The sequence below is a fragment of the Schistocerca serialis genome, chromosome 2, assembly GCF_023864345.2.
Source record: "Schistocerca serialis cubense isolate TAMUIC-IGC-003099 chromosome 2, iqSchSeri2.2, whole genome shotgun sequence".
NCBI lineage: Eukaryota > Metazoa > Arthropoda > Insecta > Orthoptera > Acrididae > Schistocerca > Schistocerca serialis.
Genome location: NC_064639.1, coordinates 1,158,241,263 through 1,158,261,435, shown reverse-complemented (window position 1 = coordinate 1,158,261,435; position 20,173 = coordinate 1,158,241,263). Strand labels below are relative to the sequence as shown.

Here is a 20,173-nt window from a genome sequence, read left to right as displayed (position 1 = left end):
GCCATTACTAAAGCAGTAACTCTGTGACTCACGTTAGACGTCGACCGGTTGAAAGCGAAAGTTTTCATTCCTGCAACGGACAACGTTTTGAAACTCCGGACGTAAGAAGAAGAGAAGTGTTGCATAAAATCTTCGTTCTCTCTCTGTAAATGACACCGCCAACCTATTTATGTATTTTAATTGTCAAATAGGTAAGATTTGGTTTCGTGTTTGGATCAGGTAATTTCTAATCGCATTTCCCAGTTTCTAAACCGGGTCGTTGAAAATACTTATCACTAGTGAGATTATATCTGGAGAACACTCCGAAGGCAACTCTTTCAACGTAAAGACGATGTTCATTGAAATCAAATTTGATTATCCTTAGACCTCTAGGAAAGCTAAACTCTAGGAACAAAAAACAGATGTACTTACCTTACAGCAGTAGGCTGCTGCTAGCTTCCCGTTACGATACGATGTCTGGAAACCTGAAACAGCAGCAGAAATCAAGCGTCACCGCGTGTCGTTCATACATACATGCATTAATACTTGTTCCATATATCATGAAACGACATTTCGTAATGATGTGGAACGTGTCACTTCGCACTTTTTTTTTACAGTTGCTACTTCATAGGCCTATCTAAAAATTCATTTTTCAATAGAGGTAGTTGTCACTCAGAAATTCTTTTAATTTGTTTTCAAATGTTGGTTGGCTGTCTGTCAGACTTTTAATGCTATTTGGCAAATGACCGAAGATTTTTGTGGCAGCCTAATTCACCCCTTTCTGTGCCAAAGTCAGATTTAACCCGGAATAGTGAATATCATCTTTTCTTCTAGTGTTACAGCTATGCACCTAGCTATTATTTTTGAATTGGGGTGGATTATTAATTACAAATTTCATAAGTGAATATATGTATTGCGAAGGTACTGTGAATATCCCGAGTTCCTTAAATAAATGTCTATAAAAGTGATCATGGTTGGACTCCAGCTATTGTTCTGATTACACGCTTTTGTGCAATGAATACTTTTACTCTTAATGATGAATTGTCCCAAAATATGATGCCATATGAAAGCTGTGAATGAAAATAGGCGTAGTAGGGTAATTTACTGATATGTTCCTCAACAAAATTTTCAATAACCCAAATGCATAAGTCGCTGAACCTAATGGTTTCAGCAGATCATGGATGTGTTTCTTACAACTCAATTTCTCACCAATGCACACTCCCATAAATTTTGAATATTCTTCCTTAGTAACAGACTTCTGTTCATAGTCTCTACTTATCAATTGTGTTATGCTATTTACTGTACTTAACTGTATATACTATGTTTTATCAAAATTTAGTGAGAGTCCATTTGCAGATAACAATTTAATTATTTTCTGAAAGACTTTATTTACAATTCCCTCAGCTGATTCTTGCTTTGCATATTCACGAATATAGAGTGGCAAGTCATATATTAAGAGCAATAATGGACACAAGACTGAACCCTGTGGGACACCATTCTTGATATCTCCCCAGGTAGAGAACTCTGCTGCTTTTTGCAGACTATCTGTACTGTTAATTTCAACCTTTTGCATTCTTCCACATAAATATGAATTAAACCATTTGTGCTCTGTCCCACTAACATCACAATACTAAAGCTTATCTAGAAGAATTTCATGATTCACGCAATCAAAAGCCTTTGAGGAATCACAAAATATCCCGTTGGGTGGTGTTTGGTTACTCAATGCATTTAATGTTTGATCAGTGAAAGGATACATAGCATTTTCAGTTGAAAAGGCTTTCTGAAAACCAAATTGAAACTTTGTTAGTACTTCATTTTTACAAATAGTTGATGCTACTCGTGAATACATAAGTTCAAATATTTGTAAAAAAGATATCATATGTGAGAAGACTGGTTTGTTATTTTTGCTGAACGCTACGGTCGAGTCCAGAGAAAAACAGCTTTTCACGTAAGTAAAATGTAGCAACTATTCTCTCCTAATTCTTACAGGGTGACCAAAATAAAACTGACGCCAGAAGTTTGTTCATGATTTTGGGACAAAGTATTTCAAATAGCAAATATATCATTAAAAAAAAACCGAGAAAATCCGAACATCACGAAGTGCTACTAAAGTGAAAGGCGGACTGCAAAAGAATCCAAGAAATCGCGACTGGGTCAGCTGTGAAAATGGGAATGAAGAGAGCTTTGTGTCTGTACATTACGAAAAAAGACCTGCATCTTTATTATTCAAATATTTATTTTGTGGACGAAATAAAGCTTTCAGAATAATCTTCTCACGTTGAGTTCTGCCAGTGATTGCTGAATGAAGCAGTATCGGCACTTTTTCTGGTTCAGCCTGTTTGGTTATGCGAATTAACAAAACATGCTCTATAGTGCAACGAAAAATTCTCAATAGGTGGACCAGGTGTTGTATAATGTTAAGATTAGTGTTTGATACAAAATTTCTGGTCTAGTTTTACTAACCTTAGTCTGATAACGCGGAGAAAAAAAAAGAAGGACTACTGTGTTGTAAACATTCCTGAAATTTGTGGACGAACTAATAGTGAAACATAATTTTCCAGCACTTCAACAAAACAGAAGACGCTATGCTGTATGAAGTCAGATGTGATACTCTGTCGCTAGTTTTGGAAACAATCATTCTTGTCATAAGTCTAACCTAATCGCCTTGAACCGCAAACTCTCTCCTCTTCTTCTTCCTCCCACAATTGTTGTCGACGTAACATAGTAGAGGTATGAATTGGTCTCTCCTGGTAGGACTGAAAAAACTGTTCACAGCGATTTGGAATTGATGAGCTTGCTTAATTATTCAAGGAGTGAGTTGTGTTCTCCGGAAATGATTTAGGCTAAACTTAATCTGAGTGGCAAGCTGGTATTTGTATCTCGCTTCTGGACAGTAACGGGTCAATCTTAAAACAAAGACACAGGAGAGTAATAATTTGGGTACGTGATAATGGGGGCAGGTGGACGGGTGCCACAAGACAAAAAGCGAAAATGAGGATGGGTCAGAGAAACAGCGGGAGAGCAGGAGGTAAATATGGAGGCAGATGGAGACAGCAAATGTGTACGGGGAGAGAGAAAGAGATACGGTCCTTTATTTAGAAAAACTATAATACTGTGCAAAATATAATTTTTATTTCGTAAGCACAACCGCATTCGGCAAACAATTTTACGCTTCTTCCGTTTCGTCATAGTATTCTCATAAAGATAAGCTTTCTTAGAAACAGTGTAATCTCTTATAATCGTGGAATCTTTAAAGCTTTAAATCATTTTAATCACTCCCTTCGCTCATGTCGCCAAATGTAACCGCAGTTTCACTCGCCAGAAAAGCTCAGAAGAAATATTCGCAACAGTCTTCAGATGACGGGAAGAGATATCACAGGAAAAATGTACGTACGCAACTTTAGACTAGCTTCAATTACCTCCTGTCCGGCACAGCGGTTGTCATTAAACGTAGACGTCGCTAATAGCAAGGGGTAACGTGAGCCAAGGAGAAGAAAGACGGCGAAATCTAACAGAGGCGTTGCTGCCTCCATCAAATAATTAAAAATGATGCTAACGCATGTTGAACAGCTGTTTCAAATTGAATGACCACAAAAATTTGTTCAGCGGTCTAGTGGGAAAAGGGTATCGTCACTCGAAATATTTTATTCTACCTAAAAAATTTGACGAAGACGATCATGTTGCACACGAACGTAGATGATGTGTATGAAAGAGAAATTGTTAACAGTTGCTGATTCCACTTGTTTGCCATCGCTGGCTTTCCACGCTCGGCACTTCTTTCATCAAAATCTTCTGAGCGTCGCCTGTTGTCTTTACTTTTTCCGTATTACTTTACAGGATGCTTTCTCTTACGCATCAAAAGTTTTAGCGCAGCGAAATAACACTCTCTACAAATTACACAATAGGACTTTGTTCGAATTTTCGTAGCTGAGCGAAGAGTGGGAGCCGGCCGGAGTGGCTGAGCAGTTCTAGGCGCTACAATCCGGAACCGCGCGACCGCTACGGTCGCAGGTTCGAATCCAGCCTCGAGCATGGATGTGTTTGATGTCCTTAGGTTAGATAGGTTTAAGTAGTTCTAAGTTCTGGGGGGCTGATGACCTCAGAATTTAAGTCCCATAGTGCTCAGATCCGTTTGAACAATTTTTTTAAGAGTGGGGAACCGACATATGGGTTATCAGATCGATCAGTGTGAGTCTAGTTTTGAAAATAATGTACAATAAAAAATTATTTACTCTTAAGTAATCACGATAATAAAGAAAAACTTAATTAGGGGTTTCAGGGTAAGAAATAATTCACATAAAGAGACTACTAGCTATGTAAATAAGGTATCAGAAAGTGCATCTGTTCACGACATAGTTATTTGGCTCTTAAAAAGCTACAGTGGTGTGCCATTTTTAAATGTGAAAAGTGTTTCCTTCGAATGAAAAACAGAAGACATTTTGAAAGGAAATGATGTGTCAGTAAGACAGGCTTATGAACGAAAGAGAATACAAAGAAAAATTGAAAAAACAGGTCAAATGTTTTGTGAAATGATTTGTCTAAAAGTAAGAAATAAAATAGATTAAAGAACATTTTTGGCGCCTCTGAATGATGCGCGAAATCCTGTGGAGCAAACGAGGTGCGTCAAATGTTTCTCTAATCTGTTCCATTTCTTACTCTTAGACAAATCATTTCACAAAACATTTTATTGCAATTTTCAAATTTTTCATGTGTTTATGCAAACTTTTTAAATCTCATTGTTTCTGTATTTTGTTTCAAGGCATTTTACTAAACTTGTGTCCTTACTAGTATTTGATTCGTCCTGTCAACCCTACCTACCCTCTACAAGCCCACCCTGTAACGGGCTTCTTACCTTTTACTCATTGTTGATTTCTAATATGAAACAGATGAACTCTGTAAGGAAAAAAAAAACACATTTACCATATAAAGCTAGAAAAAGCAACTTCCTCAAAAAAAAGTAAAATAAAAAAAGCGAAAAGGAAGTATCAAACATCCCTTCAGTAGATTGTCGAGCTTACATAAAACATGTTTTTGTTGTTGCTAAACAACTGCCGCACTCATCAATAATGGGAAACTCTTGACTCTTGACTGTGAACGCGACGAATGTTTTATTGAATACAAAATAATGACGATATTCGTACCTATTTTTCGTGTTTGTTCATAAAGAGTAATTGCTTCGGTTACATAAAAGCGCAGGAGGTACGTGAACAACTACTTTTTATTACTTATGATAATCAATTTATATTTTGTAAGGATGTAAAATACACAATGGAGTGAAGCTGAACGAAGTTACGTGCAGAACAAAGAAACAGACAAAAAACAAAGACAAGTCGTCAGCTCCCAGCCGATCTCCCACAGATTCGGCAGTTTCTTTCCCTACCAGTGCTACCAATTCTACCGGTAGTCCTACCACTTACTACGTCATTTATGTACTGTACCAAAACTACCGGACCTCAACTCTGTACAGTACCGCCGGCTAACGTCAGAGACGGCTGTCACGTCGGCCTCCAGAGATGCTACGCGATGCGGCCGGTGACATTTGACGAGCGGCGTGGTACGACGCACGGAGCGGCGCCGCGGCGCGCTAGCGCGCACCGCTCGACCCGGATTCGCGTTCTGAACAGAGCCCGAGCGGCACTTCTGCCGGGACGCTGGGCAACGGGCACGCGTCACGCGGAAGTGACGCAGCAGCAAGCGAGGCTGCCGAATAAGGTCGCACCTATACAGGGCCAAGCCAGACTAAACCGACGAAATTGCGCGGCTACAAACTGTAATAGTTCTGATCCCAACTCAGCCAAACAGTAACTAGATAATCGGTTTCGGTTGACCCACAATCACAAACCATACAGTGAGGTGACAGATTAGTTTAGTCTAGTTATATCATGTTCCGTAGATCATTTTCACGGTTATTTTATCGATATGATGTGGAACGAGTCACATTACAAGATATATACACACACATGAATAGTTTTAATATTGATATTAAAAAAAAATCACTCCGTCTTCACGCCACGAGTGGCCTACCGGGACCATCCGACCGCCGTGTCATCCCCAGTGCAGGATGCGGATAAGAGGGGCGTGGGGTCAGCACACCGCTCTCCCGGTCGTTATGATGGTATTCTTGACCGAAGCCGCTACTATTCGGTCGAGTAGCTCCTCAATTGGCATCACGAGGCTGAGTGCACCCCGAAAAATGGCAACAGCGCATGGCCGCCTGGATGGTCACCCATCCAAGTGCCGACCACGCCCGACAGCGCTTAATTTCGGTGATCTCACGGGAACCGGTGTATGCATTGCGGCAAGGCCGTTGCCGTTAATATTAATATTACTGGAATTAGTTCTACATATGCAACTACATTTAGAGGTACCAAATTTTTTTATCGTATCTCACTTCCTTTTGCCCGACGTACTGCAGCATCTCGACGTGACGTGGACTCAACATACTGTTTGAAGTCCCCTACGGATTTATTGAGCCATGCTGCGTCCATACCCGTCCCTGATTGGGAAAGCGTTGCCGGTGCAGGATTTTGGACACGCACTGACTTCTCCATTACGTCCCACGAATGTTCGGTGGAACTCTTGTCCGGCGATCTGGGTGCCCAAAGCATTCGTTCGAACTGTCTACAACGTACTTCAAACCAATTGCGATTAACTGTGTGGTGTCACCGCCAGACACCACACCTGCTAGGTGGTAGCCTTTAAATCGGCCGCGGTCCGGTAGTATACGTCGGACCCGCGTGTCGCCACTGCCAGTGATTGCAGACCGAGCGCCGCCACACGGCAGGTCTAGAGAGACTTCGTAGCACTCGCCCCAGCTGTACAGCCGACTTTGCTAACGATGGTTAACTGACAAATTACGCTCTCATTTGCCGAGACGATAGTTAGCATAGCCTTCAGCTACGTCATTTGCTACGACCTAGCAAGGCGCCATTATCATTTGCTATTTATCTTGTGATGCATGTACCGTCAGACCGATGTTCACCAATTATGGATTAAAGTTAAGTATTCCAGAAGCTACGTACTTTTTTTAATAGACTCAACTCCTTTAACTGTTCCAGACCTCACGCCAGCCTGCGTGAGCTTAAACGCGTGCCTTTCGGCTACCTCGTAGTGGCTTGGCTGTCTCGCCAAGTCACAACAAACTGTAGCCTAGAGACGTGTCGCTTTATTATTCATAAAAGTTCCATCGTTGTTCGGGAAAATGAAGTCTATGGATTGGTGCCAGAGGTCTCGAAGTAGCCGAACATAACCATTTCCAACCAAGGGTCGGTTCAGTCGAGCCAGAGGATCCAGTCCATTCTGTGTAAACACAGCCCACACCACTGTGAACCACCATCAGCTTGCACAGTGCCCTGGTAGGTAGGTAGGTAGATAGGTGGTTAGTGTTTAACGTCCCGTCGACAACGAGGTCATTAGAGACGGAGCCCAAGCTCGGGTTACGGAAGGACTGGGAAGGAAATCGGCCGTGCCCTTTCAAAGGAACCAGCCCGGAATTTGCCCGAAACGATTTAGGGAAGTCACGGAAAACCTAAATCAGGATGGTTGGAGACGGGATTGAACCGTCGTCCTCCCGAATGCGAGTCCAGTGTGCTGGCCACTGCGCCACCTCGCTCGGTCACAGTGCCCTGGTGACTACTTTGGTCCGTGGCTTTGTGGGGTCTGCGCCAAACTCGAACCCTACCGTCAGCTCCTACAAACTGAAGTCTGGACTCATCTGACCATCATGTCACGGTTTTCCTGCCGCCTAGGGTCCAAACGATACCGTCACACGAGCCCAGGCAAGGCGCTGCAGGCGATGTCGCGCTGTCAGCAGAGGCACTCGCGTCGATCGTCTGCTGCCATAGCCCATTAACACCAAATTTCGCCGTACTGTCCTACTCGATACGTTATTATTACGTCCCACATTTATTTCTGCGGCTATTTCACGCACTGTTGGTTGTCTGTTACCACTGACAACTCTACCGAAACGCCGGTGTTACCGGTTGTTAAGTGGAGCCGGTCGACTACTGTGTTGTTAGTTGTGAGGAGTAGTGCGTAGAAATTGATATTCTTGGCTCAATATTGACACTGTGGATCTCGATCTCGGAATATTGAATTCCCTAACGATATCCGAAATGGAATGTCCCATGCGTCTAGCACCAATCACCACTCCGCGTTGAAACTCTGTTAAGTCCCACGGTGCGGCCACAACCACGTCTGAAACCTCTGCACACGATAATCAAATCAGTACAAATGACGGTTCCGCCAATGCACTGCCCTGCTACACTCTGTGTACGCCATACTTCCGCCACCTGTACACCCTATCGATAACCCATGACTTTTGTCACCTCAGTGTGCTGTAGTTGTAACTGGTACCACAAGCATCACATAATATCAGCCATCAAAAAACCATTCCTATGAGTAATTTGTTAAAGTTACACTTAAGGGGATACGGAATCGGATTTTGGGTTAAAAAATCGAATTTTTTTTATTGGCGTATTATATTCTGCCATGTTTCCTCTTTAAAATGACGTATCATACATAGCCCTACTACAATTATAACTATTTTATTTTTATATATTTGTGAGATCGGGTATTGCGCTTTAGTTATACACGTCTCTCGTGGCTGACCATGAACTTTTTGGCAGTACCTTTAAAGTGACATGAATTCAAATATCCCGGTTTCCAGCGACTATTTATACACTAGTTGCCCGAAAATGTTTCTCTCTGGTTTCCTCAAGTTACTCTTTGACTTTGTGGCGGGACTGTTTTGTAAACAGTGTGATATAAGAAAGTAGTTGTTGTTGGGTTATTTCGTATTTAGTGCTTCATTTTTCGCAGTGAAAATGCCTAGAGCTAAAGCAAAAGTATTTAAAAAGCGTGTGAACTGGCAAAAGAAAAGAAATAATGATTCATTAGCAAAGCAAAGCAGTTCATCATCATCACTGTTGGAAAATGTGAATCCACTTATTACTGATTTGCCGAACGAACTTACACCAAATGAAAACAGTGCTTCTCATAAAAAACTAAGAGATTTGGAAGAGAAATATAATTTACTTGATAGAGGGAATGAAGTTTTTGAACTCATTGATACGAATATATTGTGTGAAGCTCTTGAAAACAGTTTGTGCTGCAAAAAATGTCATGGAAACGTTTCTCTGAAAGTAGAATCCCATGTTGGCCTGGCTGCCCAGTTTAATTTAATATGCAGTGTTTGTAAATACAGCTGTAAGTTTCCAAGTTCGGTTTCAGTAACTGTAAATAATGGATACAAGAAAACTGAACTTTATAGTGTAAATATTAGGTTAGTTTATGGATTGCGAGCAATTGGTAAGGGCAAAGCAGCTGGTGATATGCTATGTGGTGTTCTAAATCTTCCAAGTGCACCTTCAAAGTTTGAAGCTTACAATTATGTACTAGGATCTGCAGTTGAAGATGTAGCACAGAAGTCAATGCAGGTTGCTGTGGAAGAAGCAGTGGAAGAAAATGACGGCAGTCGTGACCTCACAGTGGCGTTTGATGGCACGTGGCAGAAAAGGGGCCACACCTCCAACAATGGTGGTGTAACAGCAACCTAGTGTTAATACTGGCAAGGTTATTGATGTTGCAATAATGTCTAAATACTGTAGGTGCACAGGCAGGCTGAAAAATGAACACAGTGATGACTGTATTGCTAATTATTATGGTAGTAGTGGTGGCATGGAGGTTGCTGGGGTGAAGAAAATTTTTCATCACTCTTCACAGTGGTATAATGTTCGCTATGTCAAATATCTGGGAGATGGTGACTCTAAAGCATTCAAAGAAGTTTTGGAAAGCAAACCATATGGGAACAGTGTAAATATAAGCAAACTTGAATGTATAGGACATGTGCAGAAGAGAATGGGTGCCAGGCTGAGAAGGTTAAAATCAGTTATGAAAGGGAAAAAACTAGATGATGGGAAAACCTTGGATGGCAGAGGAAGATTGACTGATTCCATAATAGACCACATTCAGAACTGCTATGGCCTTGCAATCAGGCAAAATACAGGCAATCTTGAAGAAATGAGGAGAGCTATATGGGCTTTATATTTCCACACCGCATCCACGGATGAGCATCCACAACATGGTTTGTGCCCCAAAGGTGAAAACAGCTGGTGTAAATACAATAGGGGACTAACAACAGGAGAGAAATACATTCACCACCACAGTCTACCATCAGCCATCATGGCAGAAATAAAGCCCATTTTCAGAGATCTGGCTGACAGAAGTCTTCTGATGAAATGTCTTCACGGAAAAACGCAGAACCCCAACGAGTGCTTGAATAGTGTGATATGGCATCGTCTCCCAAAAACAGTGTTTGTCGGAATTAATACACTACATTTTGGTGTGTATGATGCTGTGGCAACCTTCAATCTTGGAAATATAACTAAATGCCAGGTCCTTCAAAAGTTGGGTATGTGTGTTGGTTCCCGTACGGTACGTGCTATGTTCTTTTTAGATCAGCACAGACTAAGGCATGCTGATAATATAATCAAGACATTAGTGAAAAAAGCAAGACAGGTGCAGAGGGGTGCCAAAAGAAGACTTGAAGATGATTATGAAGACTGTGAAGGGGGTATTAGCTACGGATCAGGAATGTTTTAATCTTCTTTCTCCGTTTCCCGTAAGTTTACTTTTTACTTCATCTAGGAACATTATCTCAGGTACTGGTCAACCTAGAAGTCTGAAATTTTTATGACGTAGTGACATAGGTCCCTATTACATACTGAAACAACGATTTTTTAATTACTTGATTTACAAAAGACTTAGGGGTGATAGTCTAGTAAAAAGCGATGGAAAAAATTTACTTGAAAATAAATGTACAATATCTCTGTAAGAAAATACTTTGACAATAAACTGTTGTTTCAGTATTGTTGTAACATATGAATGCACATACAGTAAAATTTTTACCTCTCTGTCTCCAGTAGTTTGTGAGAAAATGTTCCCTATAGTAGGCATATATTAACATTGCGGGGATAGGTGATTCCGTATCCCCTTAATCATATACAACGAGAAGGAGACACAGTTATCTAGTTATTTACTAGCTTAGCACACACTGCTTCGCTGACGTACACTATATGGTCGGGACACATTATTATTATTATTATTAGTTTTTCTTTAATCGAATTTTTATGTTGCCCACAAACTGCATTATTTTCTGAACTCTTCGCTCCAATTAAGGCGATAGGAACATGGTGTTTTCCTGATGAACTTCTGACCAAAAAGCGACTCTTGAAGCTGGAATCGGAGATCTTTGTTAGTCTTTCTGACTTCTTGTGTTGACATTTCCATAGAAACTTTTAACCTCTAAGACATATTTCTTTAGAAGTCAAATACCGATTTTCGTAGATTTAGCTTCAAGAATGTTCTGATATCGATAACTAAATGTTTTCATAAAACATTGAGGTTGGAACTCGAAGAAAAAGCACAAAAACGTGTTTCTTAATTTATAATCAAGGAGCCAAACACAGCGTTTCGGAGATTTAGTTTCAAAAATGATTTCGTAATGACATATTTCGATAAAAATGTTGATCCCCTATTTCACCCCTAATGGGTTGAATGTCCAAAAACACAAAAATACGCATTTTTTAAATTTCTAACCAAGAATGGAAATACAAATTTTCTTAGATTTAGCTTTAACTGTTTTTCATAATGAAATATTTCCATAAAAATTTTCATCCCTTATTTCCAAAACCACTGAAACACGTATTTTTTTAATTTCTAACCAAGGAGCCAAATACCGATTTCCATAAATGTAGCTTTAAAAGTGCTTCATTGGTATTTAACTTTTTTTAAAAATTTTCACTTGTTATTTCACCCCTTTAATGGCTGAATTTCCAAAAACGTTGAAACACGTATTTCTGTAACTTCCAGCAGAGAAACCAAATACCAGTTTTTGTAGTTCTAGCTTCGAAGTTGTCTTAATAGCGGTATTTTACGAAAAACCTTTCTTCTCCTCCTTCACCCACTCACGGGGGGGGGGGGGGGGGAGGGGGGGGTGTTTCGAAAAATGTCTATAGTATAAGATCGACACACTTTGCAATATAAGATCGACACCCTAGCGGTTCGGGATGGGCGATGGTGAGTCAGGCATGTTACATGTTACATTGCGATGAAGGGTATTGAAATTTGTGAAAAATAGTACAGGTCGCTGTGTCTCCTTCACCTGACAGTGTCAGGTTTCCAAAACTGTCGGAGATTGTTCCACGATAATTTCTGAGTATTTTGGTCTGAGACACCTATGGTCCTCGGAGGATCGTTGCAGAATAAGAATGTAATTACGATTTATTATAATGATTAATGAAAACCACCGCAGCTGTATTATTAGTCGTTTATTGTGTTACGATCGGCTTCATTCATTGAACGTCTTCAGGTTGCCGAGTTGTGCTGAAGTCATTACACAAATGATCTGGCTATTGTCTGTAATGTAAAGACCAAACCCAAAAACACTGATCACAAACATTGTGCAGACCGCCTGCACAAGTGTGGCGAGCAGCGTCTGCTCGCCATATTTCTTCCAGGCGGTCGGCAGATTGTTTACGATGAGCGCCTGTGGATTTGGTCTTTACATTACAGACAATAGCCAGACCATTTGTCATGGCTTTAGCACAACTCGGCGACCTGACGATGTTCAACGAACGAAAGCGATCGCAACGCCATAAATATGTTTAAAATAACAGCTGACGTGGTGTTAATTAATCATTAACATTAGTGTCAGCTGCGGTGCTAACCACGATCAATATTATTACGATTTATTTGGATTTCTAACCTCACTACTTCTATTTCTGTGAAAGCAGAGTCACAAGAGTGAAAAAAACCTACAAAATGTACTCATCAAAACTGCTGTGTACCTCTGTTAACGCATGCCTAAAACTACCGAAGAAATAAACTAGACGCAGAACGGAGTATCACTGAATTCAAGCTTGAGCGAGAAGAGTTAAGAAGGCATTATTGTCACCAACAGAAAGTTCCGTGAGTGATGTCGCCGGAGACCACATGGCCCTTCTACCAAATTACTCGGAAAATATCTCTGAACAGTCTCCGAAATATTGCCTGTGGTGTTCGGGCTCGCACTGGTGTAGCAGATTACGTCTTTGGGAGACAGAAGATTTATGAGTACTGTGTATACTGTTTAATATCTCGCGGTCGCAAGCGTTTCCGTAGATAACCTCTAAGGGCCAAAATACGCGACGATCGAACGAATGAACATTCATATCATTTTACTGCATACCCCATCCAGTTTTAAAATGGCTGCAATATTGTCTTAGTGAGATATTATTGTTAATATTTTATATGAGTCGCAGCTGCAAATGATTATGGCCGTTACAGGTCATCTTCAGGTCTCTGTTGGTCGGTTACTCCGCATCATGGCACGTTCGTCGCCATAAACAGCTGTATCGGCATTGTAATATTGGGCAGGAGAGTGTCTGGGGAAGTCTACACGGCGCAGACATGTACCCTACTGGGTGTCCTGCAGAGTTCAGATCAGTCCACAACCTCCAAGCCCAATGCCACTACTGGGAAAATTGTCGTACAAAACATCTGATCGCAATTTAGTCAGTAAATGAGGATCAGGGTAGCGGCGTATAGCTTCTAATCAGACAGTGCACTAGCGTATACCGCTAAATTACTTCGACGTTTCTTAGTGAGTGAACATAAGGCAACGTTGATGATCAGGCGATCTGCTGGGGACGCAAATTCGCCTCCCCCATCCGCACTTTTCTAGAGGAGTAGGCTATGTGCCGGAATAGCGTTTGACTTTATTCCTTAATTTGAGGCCACAGTCGCACAAAGCGGGGCCAACACCACACAACACAAACACGGGCGACAGTAACTTCACGGTTGCTAAGAACACTAATACATTAATAAATGAGTCGCGACAGTAACGCAGAATCTCCACCTTTCTCCCTCCGCTCAGCCAAGTACAATACTTTCTCTCACTTTTAGTAGAGGGCCAAGTGTTGCTACTGTAATATTCCTCTGTACCTGCAACTTCGTTCCACGGACAGGTAAGCGGACAAACGAACAAAAGAACGAGCAAACACAGAACAGGAATGCGTAATAGTACTAAATATTTGCGGTGTAGTGAACTTTTTCTCACATCTGGTTCCCTCGTTTCGTGTAGCTAAATCTAATCTCCATCCAGGATATGAATCAGAACTCCAAAGGACGCTTCTCCAAACGACAATAGCAAAATCGAGTTATCATTATTTAAGAAACAAAATGGTTCCAGTTGTTTTACAGTCTTCAATGTTCTACAGTAATCAAAAATTGTTCAAATGGCTCTGAGCACTATGCGACTTAACTTCTGAGGTCATCAGTCGCCTAGAACTTAAAACTAATTAAACCTAACTAACCTAAGGATATCACACACATCCATGACCGAGGCAGGATTCGAACCTGCGACCGTAGCGGTCACGCGGTTCCAGACTGAAGCGCCTTTAACCGCACGGCCACACCGGCCGGCTCTACAGTAATCCACTCCTACGATTGTGTGGCAGCTAAAATCTGAGGCACGATCAAAAAAGTTTCTCTTTGAGGACGTTACTGCAGCGTATATGAAACCCAACGGCACTCCGATGCGGGTACAGAAGCAAAGACATGTACACTGAAGAGTCAAAGAAGCTGGTACACCTGCCTAATATCGTACAGGGCCCAGCGAACACGCAGAAGTACCGCAACACAATTTGGCATGAACTCGAGTAATGTCTGTAGTAATGCTGGAGGGAATTGACACCATGAATCCTGCAGGGCTGTTCATAAATACGTAAGACTACGACGGGGTGCAGATCTCTTCTGAACAGCATGTTACATCCCAGATATGCTCAATATGTTCATCTCTGGGGAGTCCGGTGGGCAGCAGCCGAAGAGAGTTACTGGAGCCACTCTGTAGCAATTATGGACGCGTGGGGTGTAGCATTGTCCTGCTGGAATTGCCCGAGTCCGTCGGAATGCACAATGGATACCAATAGATGCAGGTGATCAGACAGGATGCTTACGTACTTGTCATCTGTCACAATCGTATCTAGACGTAATAGGGGTCCGATATCAAAACAACTGCACATGACCCAAACCATTACAGAGCCTCCACTAGCTTGAACAGTCCCCTGTTAACAAGCAGGGTCCATGGATTCATGAGGTTCTTCTCCATACCCGTACACGTCCATCCGCTCGATACAACTTGAAACGAGACTCGTCCGACCAGGCAACATGTTTCCAGTCATCAACAGTCCAAAGTCGTTGTTGACGGGGCCAGGCGAGACGTAAAGTCTTGTGTCGTGCAGTCATCAAGGGTACACAAGTGGGACGTAGGATCCGAAAGCACATATCGATGATGTTTCGTTGAATGGTTCGCACGCTGACACTTGTAGATTGCCCAGCACTGAAATCTGCAGCAATTTGCGGAAGGTTTACTTTCCTGTCACGTTGAGCGATTCTCTTCAGTCGCCGTTGGTCTCGTTCTTGCAGGATATTTTTTCGGCCGCAGTGATGGAGATTTCATGTTTTACCGGATTCCTATCATTCGCGGTACACTCGTGAAATGACCATACGGGAAAATTCCCACTTCATCGCTACCTGGGAGATGCTGTGTCCCGTCGCTCGTGCACCGACTATAACACCACGTTCAGATTCACTTAAATCTTGATAACCTGCCACTGTAGCAGCAGTAACCGACCTAACAACTGTGCCAGACACTTGGTTATCTGTGTAGACGATGCCGACCGCAGCGCCGTATTCTGGCTGTTTACGTATCTCTGTTTTTGCATACGCATGCATATATCAGTTTCTTCGGCGCTTCAGTGTAGAAACGGGGTTAGTATGGCCCGCGAACGGAAACTTTTCGATCGCCCCTTATCTTACAAATCGTCTCCCCATAACATACAGGAATCACGTGGACTTCCATAGCCATTTACTTCCAGCCACATGGTAGATTCTTGTAGAACCTAGGTGATATGCGTGCCAAAGGCGGCTGTTAGAGGGATAGCCATAATGTTATAGTTGATCAAAACCTAACTTCAATCAAAACACCACGCTGTTACAGTATAGAGGATGGAATTCAGAGCATGGCAAATTCTATCTCGATGGCGTGAATTCTCTCACGTTCACTGCCTGTTTATCTGGAGCTCGTACTCTCACACACGCCTCATTGGCTGACAAATGCCGCATAGCCGCTGCAGAATGAGAAAACGCGTCAGCTGCGAGCCGTGCTGAGAAAGGGCCACAGGACGGAACGTGAAATACTAGCCACGTGTGTAAAGTTATGTGTCGCTAGGAAATGGTAAGGATCACAGAGCGAAATACATATTTTTCTAAAATAAATGCTGTCTGATCTCATTTCGGGAAGACGTTGTGAACCGTACATCAGTAAAATACTGTGTCATCCCGTATGGTGTACACAGTCTACATGCTGAAATCACATGCTTTCCACCTATAACAACTGTACGACCCTGAAACAAGTCACTTTTTCCTGTTTAAATGGCTAGTGGAGATATTAAGAGAAATAGGAAACATAACTGGAAATACGTAGCAAAGTAAATTACCTCTCTGTTTCACTGAACACGTCACGCTTGAAATTAATCCGGTCTTTCGGGCTAAAGAGACCGTTGTTTCACAGCGTAAAAAACAGCAGCAGTTGGCTGGAGCGGAGTTAATTACGATCTACGCGCTGGCCTTGTGCTCATTGTCCGTGCGTTGCCACAGCGACATTCCATTTGATTCGAAACTTGCGGAACGATGCGAAAAGAGCTGCAGTTGTCCTTAGAAAGTCGCGCAAAGTCGTCAGACGCTTTGCGTCGAGTGCAAGTTATGCCTTATTTTTTTCACAGCAGTCTCAAGCTTCACTCGGCGAACAAGTGAGCTTTAGTTGAGTAAACCTAAAAGGTCGGGAACAGCATACCCGCTGCAAACTAGTCTGCTCCGTAGGCTTTGAAACCTCCGCTTAGAAAAATTAATGAATTACTGTGCTGATAAACCTCTTACGTTATTTGATTACCAAACAGCTGAGCAGAACTGAACGTACTCAAGACATTTCTCTCTTTACTTATTCTGATCAACACTAAACTGACGCAACGCAACGCAATCTGACTTTCAATAATCCCTACAAAAGAATGGCCCTGACCAACAATAACCTACACCTTTCATGAATCACTTACCTCACAAAAATCTTCGTTACTCGAACTGCTGCAGTACAGCGAGCGCCAATACTGCCAGCTAAATAAAAGATTCTAACTACTGAAGGCATTAACTACTGATCGGCATAGTTAGCAAATGAAAGATTTTGATAGAGAACAAACAATGTATTTACCTCAATAATATTCAAAAGTCATCATATATATATATATATATATATATATATATATATATATATATAATCAGTTCATGATGTACAGTATTACAAATTTACTCTTTATGATGGACACACGTCCAGATCGTCCGCCGGCCGGAGTGGCCGTGCGGTTCTGGGCGCTACAGTCTGGAACCGAGCGACCGCTACGGTCGCAGGTTCGAATCCTGCCTCGGGCATGGATGTGTGTGATGTCCTTAGGTTAGTTAGGTTTAATTAGTTCTAAGTTCTAGGCGACTGATGACCTCAGAAGTTAAGTCGCATAATGCTCAGAGCCATTTGCACCATTTTGAACCAGATCGTCCGCTCGCAAAACTCAGCCATCTCTCTCCCCACATCCACCACTGCTGGCGAATCACCTCCAAATGCGCAACGCTACGCGCTGTTCACATCCAAACTGCCCAACACTACAATAGCGAATATTCCAACAATGCCAACCAGCCACAGACTGCACACAGCACAGCCAGTGATTTTCATACAGAGCGCTACGTGACGTTACCAACATAAAAACCTAAACAGCCCACTTACAGCTTAGCCACTGAAATTTACAGCCGGAATGTGGCCCTCACGGATACAAGTCGTGCGGAGTGTAAGAAGCCCTGTAATCTGTATTATTTCTGGTTTTGCACCAGGTAAGTCGTAGTAGCCGAGGTTTCATCTTATCCTGGAGCTGCCTAAGACTAATGTGGACAATTGCTTTTGTCTTTTGTTGTTTCCCGTGATTTCCGTGAATTGATTAAGGGAAATATCGCAATGGTTCGTCTGTAAAGGGCACGGCTCTATCTCTAGTAACCTCGTTGTCGATGTGATTTAAACGATAATCTCCCTTCCTTCCATTCTCGTTCATAATGCAAGTGAAGCTTAAATAGTAAACCAATTGTTCAAGCATATCAAGACTCCACCCTAGAATAGTGTTGTGTATAAACATACATAGGATTTCGTATGGAAACTTTGGACTGCTTTTCTGTTCTGAACTGTTACTCGTGGCTGCACTGTCACATCAGTGGTTTTGTTATGATGAGTTAGTACATCTCTCACACGTGTGGCTGTTCGGGTGAGCATAGCTCGTGATGTGCTCCACGCTCCCCTCCCTCCCCCTCCCCCTCCCCCTCCTCCCAAGCTGTCACAACGCACGATGCTTCGGCATGCACAGCGTCACTGCCGAGCAATGTGTACAGTGTGTACACAGGGGCGTAGACAGTAACGCGCGTTTATGCATTGTGCTACTGAAGCAGCTATACGTTATAGAACATTACGCAGTAAATAGTGTGGAGGTGTGGATTAAACACACTGAAGATTGTATAATCATCGCATTCGTTACTCTAAATCGTACCACGAAGTGCGTATCAACCAAGTAAGTAATTTCACAAATATGATAAATATCTAAAGTGAAAGAATAAATAGCTTCTGCAAAGAGCAAATATTTTTCCGTTATTAGCGTAATACTATTCAAATCAGTAAGCATCTTGTACTACACACTTGCTAAAGTAGCCTATGTTCTTATTCAGAATTCAAGCTACCTCCATATCAAATTTCATAGAAATCGCATCAGCAGGTTAGTTGTGAAACCGTAACAGAGCACACTCCGCTGCAGAGTGAAAATCTCATTTTCGTAACAGAGTTACTTTCGTATTTATAACATTAGTAGAGATAAAACTTTCAGTTACGATATCTTTTTCCCGTGATCCGAATTTTATGAAATGAAGCCTTTACGGTGTCCCAAGCTACAGTCAAGTTACCTGCGAAAACTCCATGAAAATTCCTCTAGCAGTTTTGGAGAAGCATGTTTGAACAGACGTATACGACAGTTTTACAGTTTTATTATTAGTATAGATAACAGAGAGTGAGTGGACAGGAGGAGCCTTTCTGTAGCTCGTGAGCAAATTAGGCTAACTGTGTGACAGCGCTGCAACAGGTAGATAACGAGACAAGTGCTGCAAAAGTCAGTTTTCCTATTGATAGCGGAGTGAAAACACAGTGGGCAGTCTACAGCACAGTACCGACGAGGTAACCGACATCTGACTGTTCGATCTTGTACATAACTTGATTTCTGTATAGGAGCAACTGTACGTGGTGTATATGTGAATGACAACCTACTTGTTGGTTCACTGAGTGCTGAAAAGGTCGCCCCTAAATCCTGTCTAGGTTGACAAATTCTTCACGTTTATGGAAAGAAAGCAGAATACGAGAGTGCTGAGAACGAATAATAGCAATGCTGTTTATTCCAAGTAACAAGCTAAATGCATGTACGTGAAAACACCAGAAATAATCTTGTGGCTAATGTCAGATAACTGTGGCGAAATGCAGGAAGACAGGCAGAGGGTGACGTTTGGACCAAGACATGAACAAATTAAACGTATTCTGCATAAATAGGCGGGAAGACCCGTTATTGTGTGATTTCAAGACTGCCAAACAAACACTGGAAGGAGTCACAGCCGTCAAATACCTGAGAGTACACATGCGGAGCGATTTAAAGTGCAACAAAGACGTAAAACTAATCGTAGAAAAACAGGCAGCAGCCTGAGATTTATTTTAAGAAGCCTCAGGGGGCAGCTAGCAAAACCATCGTTCGAGCGATACCTGCAAACTACTTTTCAGTCTGGGATATTTTCCAGATACGACTAATAGAGGTAACAGAGAATACCCAAAGAAGAGCAGCGCGTTTCGCTACAGTTTCGTACAGTAAGCGCGAAAGCATCACGGAGATGCTCCAATGGCAGACGCTATGAAAAGGGTGTTATGCATGACGGAGTGGTTTACTGTTAGAATTACAGGAGTGTTGTTCAAAAAATGGTTCAAATGGCTCTGAGCACTGTGCGAGTTAACTTCTGAAGTCATCAGTCGCCTAGAACT

At 42.0% G+C, this 20,173-nt stretch overlaps 1 protein-coding gene and 1 pseudogene across 1 annotated transcript in view; both read right to left on the bottom strand.

Annotated features, from left to right (window-relative positions):
• LOC126456684 (uncharacterized) overlaps positions 1–20,173 on the bottom strand; it is an 856,126-nt gene that overhangs the window by 491,680 nt on the left and 344,273 nt on the right. The window contains exon 2 of the mRNA XM_050092426.1: positions 412–464. The gene's annotated coding sequence lies outside the window, so the exon portion shown is untranslated. The remainder of the gene's footprint in view (positions 1–411; positions 465–20,173) is intronic.
• LOC126458825 (5S ribosomal RNA) lies at positions 6,174–6,291 on the bottom strand (annotated as a pseudogene).